Below are 15,550 nucleotides of genomic sequence, written 5' to 3'. Positions count from 1 at the left end.
GGAAGCACGTATAAGGCACTTTGTTTACTTAACAAAGTGCCTTATACTCCCTGATTGGGCAATTATGCGGATTCCTCCGCTCGCCGGCTCTGCTAAGTGGCCGGCGAGCGGAGACAAAATGCCCGAGTAACGATCCCGGGCGGAGGATCGCGTCACGGATGACGCGATCGCTCCGCCCATGCCCTTAGAAGGACCGCCGCCTCTGTGGGTGAGCCGGTCCTTCAGGGCTCCACTTCCCGGCTGCCTCTGTGCGTTAGGCGGTCGGGAAGTGGTTAAGGTTAATAATGTAACTTAGATCACAAAATCTTCATTTTTACTCAAATTGGTTGAATCAAAAAATGAATGCACCCCACAACAAAAACTACTACATCTAGTATTTTATATGATCACTGTGATTTTTAAAGGGAAGGTTCAGGGACTGTTTCAAAAAACTAAAAATGCTAATCCACTTACCTGGGGCCTTCTCCAGCCCGTGGCAGGCAGGAGGTGCCCTCGGCGCCGCTCCGCAGGCTGCCGGTGGTCTCCGGTGGCCGACCCGACCTGGCCAGGCCGGCGGCGAGGTCGGGCTCCTTCCGCGTTCCAAAATGCGCCTCACGGCGGCGCGCTGACGTCATCGGACGTCCTCCGGGCTTTACTGCGCAGGCTCAGAACTACTGATAGTGATATAGAGGCTGCCATATTTTTTTCCTTTTAAGCAATACCAATTGCCTGCCTGGCTATCCTGCTGATACTCTTCCTCTAAAACTTTTAGCCATAGACCCCGAACAAGCATGCAACAGATCAAGTTTCTAACAATATTGTCAGAACTGACAAGATTAACTGCATGCTCGTTTCTGCTGTAATTCAGAAATTACTGTAGCCAAATAGATGAGCAGGGCTTCCAGGCAACTGGTATTGTTGAAAATAAATATGACAGCCTCCATATCACTCTCACCTTGGGTTCACTTTAAAGGGACTCCGAGCTCATAAAAAAAAATGAAAGTTGTACTCACCTGGGGCTTTCTCCAGCCCAGTGCTGGTCGAGAAGTCCCACGAGGCGGCCGGCGTGTGACGTAATCCGCGTCATACGCGGAAGGAGCAGCCCGACACTCGGGCGAGTGTCGCCCGGGCTGCGGCCTGTCAGCCATTCCGGAGCGGGGAGAAGGAGAAGAGCCAGGACGCCGTCGTGGGACCTCCCGACTAGCACTGGGCTGGAGAAAGCCCCAGGTGAGTACAACTTTCATTTTTTTTATGAGCTCGGAGTCACTTTAAGGCGTTAAACCTTAACTTTTTCATGATTCCTGGAAAAACTTGGCAGTGCAGACAACCTTGGGCTCGATTCACAAAGCGGTGCTAACCCAGTTAGAGACTTTAGGCATGATAACCATTGCACCACGCTGGTGAAAAGCCAGTTTAGGAGTGATAAGTTTAGGTGTGATAAGTTTAGGTGTGATAAGTTTAGGCATGCTAAGTTTAGATAAGTGTAGATAGCGTGCAAAGTCCCGCACGCAAAGCAGTGCCATTAAACTCTATGCGAAGTGCACCAGACTTTGCTAGCGCAAAACTTTTGATCAGCTGTGCACTGCGGTGCTAAAGCAGTTGGTGCTTAAACTTATCATGCCTAAACTTATCACACCTAAACTTATCATGCCTAAACTTATCACACCTAAACTTATCACACCTAAACTTATCATGCCTAAACTGAGTTTAGGCGTGATAAAGGGCTTTTCACCAGCGTGCTAACTGTTAGCACCGCTTTGTGAATCAGGCCCTTTAGGCGTGATAACCATTGCACCACGCTGGTGAAAAGCCAGTTTAGGCATGATAAGTTTAGGTGTGATAAGTTTAGGTGTGATAAGTTTAGGCGTGATAAGTTTAGATAAGTGTAGATAGCGTACAAAGTCCCGCACGCAAAGCAGCGCCATTAAACTCTATGCGAAGTGCACCAGACTTTGCTAGCGCAAAACTTTTGATCAGCTGTGCACTACGGTGCTAACGCAGTTGGTGCTTAAACTTATCATGCCTAAACTTATCACACCTAAACTTATCACGCCTAAACTTATCACACCTAAACTTATCATGCCTAAACTGAGTTTAGGCGTGATAAAGGGCTTTTCACCAGCGTGCTAACTGTTAGCACCGCTTTGTGAATCAGGCCCCATGAGTTTTCTGCATTGAGGGTTTCTACATTTTTCTGTGTTTTTTATATGTTTTTGTGTTTTTCATGCATTTGCGTTTTTTCAGTTTTCTTCTTTTTTCAATAGAGAAAAAAAACAATATCAGATTTAATTTATTTCCCCCCATAGGAAAGTGTGGTATGTGAATTGCATGCAATTCACATACAGTAAGCAAAATATGCAGCATCGAGCATTTTAAAAATGCTCATTGAAAAACACAGATATGTGTTTTATTATGCGGCCCATAGACTTGTGCAATATAGCATACGTTGTCCACAGCGCTGGCAATTCTGCAAAGTGTTCTCCTAGCCTCATCCCAGAATTTGATGTACTCAGAAATGCAACGGTGTTAATGTAACACAATTAGGTGCTCATAAATATGTACCTTAAAGAGGAACTCTAGTAAAAAATAATGTAATAAAAAAAAGTGCTTAATTTTTACATTAATTATGTATAAATTATTTAGCCAGTGTTTGCCCATTGTAAAATCTCCCCCACCTGATTTACATTCTGACATTTATCACATGGTGACATTTTTACTGCTGGCAGGTGATGACAGTGGAAGGAGATGCTGCTTGCGTTTTTTGGCAGTTGGAAACAGCTGTTATTTCACAAAATGCAACAATTCTCCCACAGTGTGGTGTCAGAACCCTGGTGCTGACATCACACTGTGGGAGGGGTTTCACTACAATCTCAGCCATACAGAGCCCCCTGATGATCCGTTTGAGAAAAGGAATAGATTTCTCATGTAAATTGGGATATCAGCTACTGATTGGGATGAAGTTCAATACTTGGTTATGGTTTCTCTTTAAATAACTTCATAAAGAATGTAAAAATATTGCAGCATTTCTCCACGAGATTAATGATTATATCTAGTCACAAAGGTATATATGAAACACAGAGGGAACAATATGAATTATATACAAAAAAATACATGCATAATAAAATAATGAACAGCACAATGCATACTACATAGTTAGTATAAGAGATAAGTGTACTAATATATGCTAAGCTAATTCAATACCAAACTGCCCCATTCAGCAATTATAGTTGTTTTATTTCCTTCCCCACGTCTAAGGAAAAAAAAAATAGGATTTTTTTAATCTGGATGATATCATTTATTGGCTGACTTAAAAGATAAAGGCTAAGCTTTCAGCTACACAGCCTTCTTCACACTCTATTCCATGTAGACTGACACATTTTGGTAGAACACACAGCTTATATACATTTGAACATAAGGTGGCACAGAGATTTTATTCTTTGCAAATATCAATAGGTGTCATTCAAATGCTTTAATAACAACAGGGCAACAAAAGGGTTCTTGCAAGCATACATATGAGCTGGCCGCCGGGAGACTTGGGCGCAGCATACAGCCAGTATATGGCTTATATTGCTGCTGCACAAGTTCCCGGCGGCGTTAAATACTATTTCCCCTCCAGGTCCACGTGGATAGTGGGGAATGAAATAATTCGGCTTCCAGCTATCGCTGGAATTACAGTGTTTTAGAAGCAACTTTAGATCCATCTTCTGGCGGCGCCGAAGTTACTGACTGCGCTGCTATAGCTGTAATTCCTACTACAGCTGCGCCCAAATCTCCTGTGCGGTTATTACAGCACTCGTCTTGCAAGGATGTTTGCTATTCCCTTAATCCCCCAGTGTCTGCACACTTTTGTTTGCACTGCAAGTGCTTTTCTAGTGTTTTTTCCAGTGATTGAAATACTCTTACTAATGTAATGTGATATGTTTTTACTTGAGCGAAGTGATTTTTTTTTTTAAGAAAAATCACCCATAGCATTACATTAGCAATCACTTTTCAAAACGCTGGCACTTGTCGCTCGTAGTGTGAACCAACCCTAACCTACTTGCCTGGCATCAGTTGTATCATTTTCCCTGGTATTCTCAAACCCTTCTCTACTCTAGTTCTAGATTTCAAACTTGCAAAGACAGGGCCTTCCTCATTTTTGTTTTGTTTTTGCTATAATGCCCATACGTGATGTGTAGAGGCATTTCTTATATATTTATACTTATATGAAACTGCACCTGGTATCCCCATCAACTAATCATATACATTAATGTAGTGTAACCCTGTCTTATTTATACTCTTTTCAGCACTATGAAACATGATGGAAGCTTTAATAAATAATAAGAAAATCCTGTCTTTGTGTCCCCAAAACCCAGGCATAAATGCAGAGCTGCTTGTATAGAATATATCAATATTATGGAGCCATACAATCCAACTTCAAGACTGCTGTTTTAGGCCATTTTAGATTACTAAACTATGTTATTGATAATTAATAACTATACTATATACAGTAGAATCTTGTTATAGTAAACCTCTGGATAAAATAAACTCAGTCCTCCGGTCCCAGCAAATGCGTCTGTATACTGTAAGTATACAATGTATGACCAGTTCTAATATATTAAACTTATTATATAGTAAACTACTTTTCCTGGACCCTTGGAGTTTACTATAAAGGGATTCTGCTGGTCCATGTTATTAGTAATTATACTGCGGTAACATTGCTATTACTGTAGTTTAATAAGTATGCTATTTGAGGGGCTTTCTTGGTAAGAGGAGGAGGGAAGCTTTGTCCCTTTGACCTCTAACCCTCTCCAGTCACCATCACTGTGCAGCTTCTTTTGGGCCACGCCTTGGCCACCACTGCAGTGTAGCACCTGACCTGCCTGGTTCAGTCCTTATACAAATGTTCTGTGGTGCCAGTCTGTGGTCACATGCACAGAAACTCTGCAGGTAATTGCCTTGCAGTCCTTCATTACCTGCTCGAACCTGCCACAATCCCAGCAGATATGCTTCTGTTCAGAACAGGCAGATGTACCTAATGTGCTTTCTAAGGAAAACCATGAGGATAGATGATGTAGGCCATCTAGTGCCTAGGATTTCAAAACATAGTATGTGTAGTATACCCAGTGGGTACTTAAAATAGAGTTATTAGAGTCAATTCAATGTATTAAGTTTTGAGATGAGAAAAAACAAAAAAAAAAAAAAAACATACATCTAAACCTGAATACTTATTGTAACGATCGGTGAAGCACAGAGAGGACCTGATTACCGGTGATCTGCAGTATCACTGGGAATACAGATGTATACCAGATTATAAGTGATCTGCAGTATCACCGATAATCCAATATACTAGCTAACCTCTGTTCACCTGAGTAGAGTGTAGTGTTTGGTGCAACAGTAACACTTAAAGGACTAGGCCTCAGTGCAGCAAGGAATACTGCACAGATTCCTTCCGCAGACCTGAGCTCTCCAAGACGGGAGGAGTCAAACTGACAGTAGGAAGGATTGTCTGAAAGTGACACTCAGGAGGAGATGTCACTGACAGGACGGGGAACCGCCTCCAAGAGTAAGGTCGGTTCTCGAGGTCGGACAAGCCAGGTCGTACACACACGGACAGACAAAGTACAAGATCATAAAGCAGAGGCGGAGTCTAGGTACAGGCAGGGTTCGGCAACAGGGTATCAGAAATATCGAGGTAGAAGATCAGGAGGCAAAGGCGGAGTCTAAGTGCAGGCAGGGTTCGGCAACGGGGTATCAGATATATCGAGGTACAAAATCAGGAGGCAGAAACAGAGTCTAGGGACGAGCCGGGGTTCGGCAACAGAGTATCAGAAATATCGAGGTGCAAGATCAGAGTTCAGGAGGATAGTCAGGCAAGCAGGAAGTCATAACAGATAATCACAATCAAACTAGTACTTTAAGCTATCAACAAAATCTAGCTAAGTGTAGGATTACAGCTCCAGCTGGTCCCGGCACACTTGCGGATCTGACTACGGATCTGGGTGCTCCCACGTATGTGATCGCATGCCAGACAACCAGCAACTGAACAAGCAGCAGAATATATAGTTGCTGGACTATGCTCCCCCGCCCTAACCATTCAGCCAATCATGAGTCCTGCAGGAATCCGTGTCCTTCCTGATCAGCTAAAACTTCCTCTGGAGGTATAAAGGTCCTGAATTCAGGCCCGCGCGAGAATAGCTCTCCATCTGCCTAGGTGCACTAACAGACCCAGCCACACCAAGCACATGCTGCTGCATGCAAACAGCCGCTTTGCTGTCAGGACATGCGGCGGCTTTTCCGCGTTCCACCACACAACCAGACGCGTGCAAACCGCCGCGTAGGACGCGGAGTCAGCCGCCTAGCTCTTGGCACACGCGGCGGCTTTTCCACGTTTCCTCACAGTACCCCCCCCCCCCGAGGTGTGGACTCCGGACAACTCCTACCAGGTTTCTCGGGATGTACAGCGTGAAACTCTTTCCTTAATTCGTCCGCATGCATGCGGTTCCCAGGTACCCATTGTCTCTCCTCAATGCCATACCCTTTCCAATGCACCAGATATTGTACTGAGTTCTGTACAATGCGTGAATCTAAGATTTTTTCTACCTCATACTCGGGTTGGTCCTCCACCATCACAGGAGGAGGAGGAGTAGGACCCACATGAACCGCAGGTTTGAGTAGGGACACGTGAAACGACCTTACGCCTCGCATGCTGGCAGGAAGATCAATGGCATAAGTGACGTTGTTGATCTTCTTGGTCACAGAAAATGGACCCACAAACCTGGGGCCCAGTTTGGCAGATGGCTGCTTCAGGGTCAAGTGACGTGTGGACACCCAGACTAAATCCCCTGGCTGAAACTTCCATTCCATGGAACGTCTCTTGTCCGCTTGACCCTTTTGACTTTGGAACGCTTTCTGCAAATTCCCCTTAACAACTCCCCAATTGTCCCTGAGTGACCTCTGCCAATCCTCTAGTGCTGGAAATGGAGAAGAGACAACTGGAAAAGGGGAGAATTTAGGTGACCTCCCTGTCACAATTTGGAATGGAGAGAACCCAGATGAGGAATTCTTCAAATTATTTTGTGCGAATTCCGCGAAGGGCAAAAATTTTACCCAGTCACTCTGTGCCTCCGCAACGTAACATCTTAGGAATTGCTTCAAAGACTGGTTGATACGTTCCGTCTGCCCATTAGTCTGTGGGTGGTAGCCTGACGAAAAAGACAATTTCATGCCCATTTGGTGGCAAAATGCCCTCCAGAATCCAGACACAAATTGGACTCCCCTATCCGACACGTCTTCCGGAATGCCATGCAGCCGGAAGACGTGAATGATGAACAACTCGGCCAGTTCCTGAGCCGAGGGGAGTCCTTTCAGGGGCACAAAGTGGGCCATTTTGCTAAAACGGTCGACTACCACCCAAATGACCGACATTCCTTCAGACCTGGGCAATTCTCCCACAAAATCCATGGACAAGTGGGTCCATGGCTCACTCGGGGTGGGCAAAGGCTGCAGCTTACCTACAGATGCCAGCCGGGAGGGTTTACTCTTGGCACAGACCGCACACTCCCTGACATACTCCTTGCAATCTGTTGCCAAAGAAGGCCACCAAGCACACCTGGCAATCAGATCCTGCGTTCTGGCAGCTCCAGGATGACCAGCATTCTTGTGGGCGTGAAAGAGATGCAGGACTTGTAAACGAAAAGGCAGAGGGAAAAACATAACCCCTTCGGGTTTTCCCTCAGGAACATCCTGCTGAAAGGGGCCCAAAACCTCTGTCCAATCCTCCCAAGTCTCCGTTGCGGCTAACACTAGTTCCCGCGGGATGATGGACTCAGGAGCGGGTGGCTGTGCCGTTTCTGGTTCAAAACACCTGGAGAGGGCATCTGCCTTGACGTTTTTGCTGCCTGGGGTGTACGTGATTATAAACCTAAACCTTGTAAAAAATAAAGCCCATCGGGCCTGACGGGGACTTAGCCTCTTTGCCCCCTCGATGTATTCCAAGTTCTTGTGGTCGGTGTAAACTGTGATCGTGTGTTCTGCCCCCTCTAACCAGTGGCGCCATTCCTCAAACGCCAATTTAATGGCCAGAAGTTCCCGGTTGCCTATATCGTAATTTCTTTCTGCAGGTGAGAACCTACGGGAAAAGTAAGCGCACGGGTGTAATCTGCCCTGCAAGCCTGATCGTTGAGACAACACCGCCCCCACCCCAACTTCTGAGGCATCAACCTCCACGATAAAGGGAAAAGACGTGTCCACATGCCTCAAAATTGGTGCTGAGCAAAATAATTTCTTAAGAAGGGAAAATGCTGCCATGGCTTCAGGTGACCAGTGGTTGGTATCCGCCCCTTTTTTCGTCAGACTGGTAAGGGGGGCAACTAACGTGGAGTACCCCTTAATGAATCTCCTGTAATAGTTCGCAAAACCTAAAAATCTTTGTAGGGCTTTTAACCCCACCGGCTGTGGCCACTCCAACACAGCTGTGACCTTGGCAGGATCCATTGAAAGGCCCGAGGTGGAAATTACGTACCCTAGGAACGTGACAGTGATCACCTCAAAAATACACTTTTCCACCTTAGCATAGAGCCTATGTTGTCTTAATTTGTTCAAAACAAACTTCACGTGGACCCTGTGCTCGGAGAGGTTATTGGAATAGATTAATATATCATCAAGGTATACCAGCACGAATCTACCCAATACCTCCCGGAATACCTCATTAATTAATTCTTGGAAGACGGCTGGCGCATTGCACAACCCGAAGGGCATCACTAGGTACTCGTAATGCCCGTCGGGTGTGTTGAAGGCCGTCTTCCACTCATCGCCCTCTCTAATGCGGATTAGATTGTATGCCCCCCTCAGATCCAACTTAGAGAAGATTTTTGCGGCTGTGACCTGCGTAAATAAATCGTCTATCAAGGGTAACGGATAGCGATTTTTTACCGTGATTTTATTGAGGCCCCGATAATCAATGCAAGGTTGGAGACCCCCGTCTTTCTTCTTAACGAAAAAGAAACCGGCCCCAGCAGGCGACCGGGAGGGCCGGATCAACCCCTTGGCCAAGTTATCACGAATGTATTCCTGCATAGCCATCTTCTCTGGACCGGACAAGTTATACAGGTGACCCCTAGGAGGCATACAACCAGCACGGAGATCAATGGGGCAATCGAACGGGCGATGAGGAGGTAATTGATCAGCAGACTTAGGACAAAATACATCGGAGAACTCAGAATACTCTTCGGGAACCCCCTCCACACAAATCTTGGTCCGACCCAATGTCACCTTCCCTAAACACTGTTGGTGACAATGATCGGACCATCTGGTTACCTGACCCATAGCCCAGTCTATGTGTGGAGAATGGACTTGTAACCACGGCATGCCTAGGATGATAGTGGAGGTTGACATACACAATACAAAAAACTGTAGTTGTTCCCCATGCAGTACCCCTAACGTGACTTTCACCTGCGGAGTCTGTGACAGGGGACGATCCCGTTGCAGAGGGGAATCGTCTACTGCCGTGACCTGAATGGGGGGACTTACTGGAGTGAGGGGAATACCCAACTCCTGAGCAAATTCAAGGTTCATAAAATTAGCCGCTGAACCAGAATCAATAAAAGCCTCAGTGGCTACAGACTTATTCTCCCATGTAATCGTACAGGGGAGAAGCAATTTTTTCTCTTTTTGGGGTGAAAAAGGTGTGCCTAGGGTGTCACCCCCCACTACTCCTAGGCAGACTCGTTTCCCGGCTTGTTAGGGCAGTTTCGCACTCTATGCCCCGCTTCTGCACAGTACAGGCACAATTGTTCAGCTATTCTCCGCCTTCGCTCCACCTGGGTCAGTTTTGATCGACCAATCTGCATTGGCTCGGGTGGAGGTAAGGCCGGAAAGGAAGAGACAGGCGGAGATGTCGTTACTGAGGGTGCAGCGGATGGTGCCGCATAAGATGTCACCCTGACACTGTGACTGCCCCGAGTCTGCCTCTGATGGCGTAGCCGACGGTCGACCCGAATGGCCGATGAGATGGCCTCATCGACTGTCTGGGGCTCGGGTAAGGTTAACATTAGGTCGGAGACCTCCTCCGACAACGCAGACAGGAAGTAATCCATCAGGGCATAGGTGTCAAATCTGGCGGTAACTGACCACCTACGAAATTCTGCCGTGTAATCCTCGACCGAGCCTCTGCCTTGCCGCAAAAGTTTGAGCTTCCGCTCAGAGGTTGCCGCAAGGTCAGGGTCGTCGTATATCACTGCCATGGCCTTAAAAAATTTCTCTACCGAGGTCAGAGCTGTATCTGTGGGAGGCAGGTTGTATGCCCAAGACTGGGAATCACCAGTTAACAAGGTTTTAATAAAAATGACCCGTTAGGTCTCAGTCCCCGAGGATCAGGGTCTCAACTCGAAGTATGACAACACTCTACTCTTAAAATTCCGGAAGTCAGACTTGTGGCCGGAAAATTTATCAGGTACGGGCATACGTATGTCATCACTAGGAGGGAATCGCACTGAATCAACTGACGTCTGAAGGGTTCGCACAGAGCCTGTTAGGGCATCAATTAATGCCTTGTGCTGGCCCAGTGCTTGATGGATGTTATCCACCGAAGTGGCAAGCACATTCAGAGGGTCAGCGCGTGCGTCCATCTGTTTTTTGGTCTGGCGTTCTGTAACGATCGGTGAAGCACAGAGAGGACCTGATTACCGGTGATCTGCAGTATCACTGTGAATACAGATGTATACCAGATTATAAGTGATCTGCAGTATCACCGATAATCCGATATATTATATATATATATATACATATCAGGAGGCAAAGGCGGAGTCTAAGTGCAGGCAGGGTTTGGCAAAGGGGTATCAGATATATCGAGGTACAAAATCAGGAGGCAGAAACAGAGTCTAGGGACGAGCCGGGGTTCGGCAACAGAGTATCAGAAATATCGAGGTGCAAGATCAGAGTTCAGGAGGATAGTCAGGCAAGCAGGAAGTCATAACAGATAATCACAATCAAACTAGTACTTTAAGCTATCAACAAAATCTAGCTAAGTGTAGGATTACAGCTCCAGCTGGTCCCGGCACACTTGCGGATCTGACTACGGACTCTGCTGCCCCGCCCTAACCATTCAGCCAATCATGAGTCCTGCAGGAATCAGCTGACCTTCCTGATCAGCTGACACTTCCTCTGCAGGTATAAAGGTCCTGAATTCAGGCCCGCGCGAGCATAGCTCTCCATCTGCCTAGGTGCACTAACAGACCCAGCCACACCAAGCACATGCTGCTGCATGCAAACAGCCGCTTTGCTGTCAGGACATGCGGCGGCTTTTCCGCGTTCCACCACACAACCAGACGCGTGCAAACCGTCGCGTAGGACGCGGAGTCAGCCGCCTAGCTCTTGGCACACGCGGCGGCTTTTCTGCGTTTCCTCACACTTATTTGTAGTTCATTAAAAGTTTTCTATTAGCATTTAGGCTACTTACACACCAGGACTTTGCGTTTAGGGGACTTTATAGGGCACATAACGTAGAGTGACCAGATTTTTGTGGGTCCAACCTGGGACAGGGAGGGTGGGCGCGGGGGGGGGGGGGGGGAGCGGGGGAGGAGCGTCGCGCGCAGCGTGCCACGGCGAAAAGTGGGGAGGACTGAGGAGCGCACAGCGATGAAGACCGGGGGGGTGGGGTGGCCGCGGCACGGCGAAAAATGGGCGTGGCCATGACATTGTATGGGCGGAGCTAATGTAATGATGTAACAGCGAGGCATAAGAAAGCAGTGTTTATGCCATGATGTGGACAAACGAGACTTTGCATCATGGGTGTGCAGAAACTGTGTGATGCTAATAGTATACCGTAACCACAAAACAGCAAACAGCCATCTATGACCATTAAATAATAAATGCAGTAACAGTTACCCCGGACACCAGAAACTAAATGCAATGGGCAACATGTCAGCACAAAATAAACACAATGCGGGCAACATGTCAGTATAAAATAAATGCAATGCGGGCAACATGTCAGTACAAAATAAACGCAATGCGGGCAAACATGTCAGTACAAAATAAACGCAATGCGGGCAAACATGTCAGTACAAAATAAACGCAATGCGGGCAAACATGTCAGTACAAAATAAACACAATGCGGGCAACATGTCAGTACAAAATAAACGCAATGCGGGCAACATGTCAGTACAAAATAAACGCAATGCGGGCAACCATGTCAGTACAAAATAAACGCAATGCGGGCAACATGTCAGTACAAAATAAAAACGCAATGCGGGCAAACATGTCAGTACAAAATAAACGCAATGCGGGCAACATGTCAATACAAAATAAACGCAATGCGGGCAAACATTTCACCAGAAAATTACTGCAATGCGGGCAAACATTTCACCAGAAAATTACTGCAATGCGGGCAAACATTTCACCAGAAAATTACTGCAATGCGGGCAAACATTTCACCAGAAAATTATTGCAATGCGGGCAAACATTTCCCCAGAAAAGAAACGCAATGCAGGCAAACATTTCCCCAGAAAAGAAACGCAATGCGGGCAAACATTTCACCAGAAAAGAAACGCAATGCGGGCAAACATTTCACCTGAAAAAGAAACGCAATGCGGGCAAACATTTCACCTGGAAAAGAAACGCAATGCGGGCAAACATTTCACCTGGAAAAGAAACGCAATGCGGGCAAACATTTCACCTGGAAAAGAAACGCAATGCGGGCAAACATTTCACCTGGAAAAGAAACGCAATGCGGGCAAACATTTCACCTGGAAAAGAAACGCAATGCGGGCAAACATTTCACTAGAAAAGAAACGCAATGCGGGCAAACATTTCACCTGGAAAAGAAACGCAATGCGGGCAAACATTTTACCTGAAAAGAAACGCAATGCGGGCAAACATTTCACCTGGAAAAGAAACACAATGCGGGCAAACATTTCACCTGGAAAAGAAACGCAATGCGGGCAAACATTTCACCAGAAAAGAAACGCAATGCGGGCAAACATTTCACCTGGAAAAGAAACGCAATGCGGGCAAACATTTCACCTGGAAAAAAACCGCAATGCGGGCAAACATTTCACCAGAAAATAAACACAATGCGGGCAAACATTTCACCTGGAAAGGAAAAGAAAGCATTTACTCACCTGGCAGAAGTCTCTGGCCCCTGGCGCGCTGCTCCCGGGACCACCTTCCTCCTGTTCTTCTCTCCCACACAAATCGTCTCCAGTACAGGGCTCCGGTAGCCATCTTGCCGCAGCCCTGCTCGCCTGCCGGTGTCGGAACAGACACCGGAAGACGAGGCTGGAGCGAGGCTGCGGGCAATGAACTGGCACGGCGTCTATAGACGCCGCTGCCAATTCATAAGGATAGCAAAGAAATGAACAGCGCTACTTAAAAACAGATGAGTGCTTACCTGCAAAAAAGTGCACACCCCACTCATGGGATTCAAATACACAATGAGCATACACATGACCTGTCTACCACTTGGAGGATGTTAGTTTCACTAACAATTTGCAATTTGTTAGGTACTTGTCCCTCCCACTGTCGAAGAAGTCTTTCCTCCATGGGAGGGGACCTAACACTAACTAAATTCTACCTATGCATATGCATAGCCTGGGCGCGCTACCAGTAAAATTGAGAATTGCGCAAAAAAAGTGGGATCAGCGCATCACCAGGCCGCCTCTGAATGGCCTCAGCTCAGAGATGCGCTGAGCCCCCCCAGAAACTGCAAACGCACCTTGAACCCAAACAGAGGCTCTGCATATACACCAAAGGAAAACTATTAAGTGGGAGCAGCTGACCAGAAATAAATCAATCAAACATAGCAAAGAAATGAACAGCGCTACTTAAAAACAGATGAGTGCTTACCTGCAAAAAAGTGCACACCCCACTCATGGGATTCAAATACACAATGAGCATACACATGACCTGTCTACCACTTGGAGGATGTTAGTTTCACTAACAATTTGCAATTTGTTAGGTACTTGTCCCTCCCACTGTCGAAGAAGTCTTTCCTCCATGGGAGGGGACCTAACACTAACTAAATTCTACCTATGCATATGCATAGCCTGGGCGCGCTACAAGTAAAATTGAGAATTGCGCAAAAAAAGTGGGATCAGCGCATCACCAGGCCGCTTCTGAATGGCCTCAGCTCAGAGATGCGCTGAGCCCCCCCCAGAAACTGCAAACGTACCTTGAACCCAAACAGAGGCTCTGCATATACACCAAAGGAAAACTATTAAGTGGGAGCAGCTGACCAGAAATAAATCAATCGAACATAGCAAAGAAATGAACAGCGCTACTTATGGAGGAAAGACTTCTTCGACAGTGGGAGGGACAAGTACCTAACAAATTGCAAATTGTTAGTGAAACTAACATCCTCCAAGTGGTAGACAGGTCATGTGTATGCTCATTGTGTATTTGAATCCCATGAGTGGGGTGTGCACTTTTTTGCAGGTAAGCACTCATCTGTTTTTAAGTAGCGCTGTTCATTTCTTTGCTATGTTTAATTCATAAGGATAGAGTGGCCAGAGTCCCGAGGCCGGGACGTCCCGCTGCTGAAAGCGGGACGTTTCCCGGGACCTCATGCAGCCCGGGACAGCGTACCCCGAATCCGGGACGTGTCCCGGGCAATCCGGGACGTCTGGTCACTCTACATAACGTGCCCCTAACGCAACGCCTGGTGGTGTTGGAGCAGGACGCTACCAAGAGCCGCGTTACAAGCAGCTCTTGGTGCGCCTGCTCTGTCGGAGGCACTGCGGAGACCACGTGTGCGGAGCTCTCTGCATCACGTGGTCACGCCAGCCAATTCACGGCCGCTCCAGGATGTAAACACTGCAAGTGCAGTGAATAATAAGTAGCCATGTGCCTGGCTACGTAGCGGCCTCTCCCCGCCTCCTCTCCGCCCATAAAATGAAAAAAACAACCCCTACTGAGCATGTGCAAACCGTCTAACGTGGCCTAGCCGCGTGTAAAGTACTGCATGCAGTACGTTATGTAGACGTGCTGTGTTACAATGTAACGCAACGTGGGCACTGTGAACAGCTCATTGATTTTTCATTGCTGTGCGTTGGGGTGCGTTACAGGCTGCTCTAATGTGCGCCTGTAACGTCCCACTGTGATAGCAGCCTTAAAAATAAAAATGTATACCCAGTTATGGAGTACCCCTAACAAATATTTCTGCACCAAGGCGTACACACCTGATTATGCTACCCACTCATTAATAAAAGTGGTGCAAGCTACAATACAATGTTGAGAAACACTGATCAAGTAAACTGGCCAGAAGCAGTAACAGTCATGCATTCATTCAGGTGGGACTCCTCTCCACCACACAGATCCTCATGAAGAAGGAGGCAATACATTTGACAATTGTGGCATTGAATAGAGTGAACCTAATGTGGCCCGCTACGGCTATTATATCTGCAAGGAAATAAAGGTTATGCAAAATAGATCTGCCTTCAAGTTCTTCAATGAGAGAGCTTTTACTTTTGAAGACTTTCAGGTCAGTTACAGGTACCTTTCTGTTCACCTCTCTGAGATACATCACCAATGTCTGCCTCATCCAGGACTGAAGTTTTTGGGAGTATTTTCAGCTTTAAACATTGGTGGCAGCCCCAGT

Source organism: Hyperolius riggenbachi, chromosome 2 (assembly GCF_040937935.1).
Source record: "Hyperolius riggenbachi isolate aHypRig1 chromosome 2, aHypRig1.pri, whole genome shotgun sequence".
Taxonomy (NCBI): domain Eukaryota; kingdom Metazoa; phylum Chordata; class Amphibia; order Anura; family Hyperoliidae; genus Hyperolius; species Hyperolius riggenbachi.
This window is presented reverse-complemented; position numbering follows the sequence as displayed.